Genomic DNA, 1682 nt, shown 5'->3' on the forward strand with positions numbered 1-1682 from the left:
ATTGTCCAGTGGTACCAAGGGATATAATATCAGGAATTATTAGATTCAGATTTTAAATCCCATTTGAAAAACATTTTATTGGTTCTTAAAAAGTCTTAAAATTAGAAATATTATACTACTCAACAAACATACCAGAGTTGAAGGAAATTTTTGGAACATGGAGACTAATAGGCATAAGAAAGTTAACTTATTTTCTAGAGGATTCCACAGAAACTAGAAGTGAGTGTTTTCAATTAGACAATCTACTTGATTTTGGGGGTCTCATTCCATCTTTTGTGTCATTATAGTGCTGTGCATGTTAAATAACAAAAACAAACACCACCTAGTGGCTAAATCCTCACCTTACATTCCCCTGGGTTCCACATGGACACCAGTTCTAATCCCAGCTGCTTGTTTCCCATCCAGCTCCCTGCTTGTGGCCTGGGAAAGCAGTAGAGGACGGCCCAAAGCCTAGGGACCCTGCTCCTAAGTGGAAAACCCGGAAGAAGCTCCTGGCTCCTGGTTCCTGGTTTCAGATTGTCTCAGTTCTGGTCATTTGGGGAGTGAACCAGTGGATGGAAGATATTTTTTTTCCTCTCTATCTCTCTCCTCTCTGTAGGTCTGCCTTTCCAACAAAGCAAAAAGCGTAAATATTTTTTAAATGAATGAATGAATGAACGAATTAATGAATTATGTATTTTGCATGATCAATATGTTGCAACATTAAGATTGGACTAGATAGTGCTCGCTTCGGCAGCACATATGCTAAAATTGGAACAGTACAGAGAAGTTTAGCATGGCCCCTGTGCAAGGATGATATGCAAATTCGTGATGCATTACATATTTTTTAAAGAATAAAAATAAATAAATAAATTTTAAAAATTGGACTAGATACAAATCTGCCACTCAACGGAGATTTTTTATTTTAAAGATTTATTTATTTGGGGCCCGGCGGCATGGCCTTGCAGCTAAAGTCCTGGCCTTGAAAGCCCCGGGATCCCATATGGGCACCGGTTCTAATCCCGGCAAATCCACTTCCCATCCAGCTCCCTGCTTGTGGCCTGGGAAAGCAGTTGAGGACGGCCCAAAGCACTGGGACACTGCACCCACGTGGGAGACCCGGAAGTGGTTCCTGGTTCCCAGCATCGGATCGGCGCGTACCAGCCTTTGCGGCTCACTTGGGGAGTGAATCATCGGATGGAAGATCTTCCTCTCTGTCTCTCCTCCTCTCTGTATATTTGACTTTGTAATAAAAATAAATCTTAAAAAAAAAAAAAGATTTATTTATTTGAAAGGCAGAGTTACAGAGAGAGTGAGAAAAGAAAGCTTCTAATCACTGCTTCATTCCACAAATGGCTGCAACGGCCAGGCTAGGGCCAGGCCAAAGCTTCATTTAGGTCTCCGAAATGGGTGGCAGGAGCCTCAGGACCTGGGCCATCCTCCACTGCTTTTCAAAGCACATTAGCAGGGAATTGAATAGAGAAGTGGAGCAGCTGAGACATGAACTAGTAGCTATGTGGGATGCAGGCATTGCAGAAAGTGGCTTAACATACTACACCACAGCACCAGCCCTATCTACTGTCAGTTTTCCCATTCCCTGCAATTTCACAGCAATTCCTCAAAAATATAAAAAGTATGAACAACAACAACAAAGTGTGAACAAGAATGTTTTATCTTACATGGGGTATAAACATTATTTATAG

At 41.6% G+C, this 1682-nt stretch overlaps 1 non-coding gene across 1 annotated transcript; it reads left to right on the forward strand.

Moving 5' to 3' along the window:
• Window positions 1-720: 720 nt before the first annotated feature.
• On the forward strand, window positions 721-827 carry LOC131479705 (U6 spliceosomal RNA). Its single transcript, XR_009245058.1, has one exon. It is a non-coding gene; the product is annotated as a U6 spliceosomal RNA (small nuclear RNA).
• Window positions 828-1682: the final 855 nt, after the last annotated feature.

This window comes from Ochotona princeps, chromosome 2 (genome assembly GCF_030435755.1).
Source record: "Ochotona princeps isolate mOchPri1 chromosome 2, mOchPri1.hap1, whole genome shotgun sequence".
NCBI lineage: Eukaryota > Metazoa > Chordata > Mammalia > Lagomorpha > Ochotonidae > Ochotona > Ochotona princeps.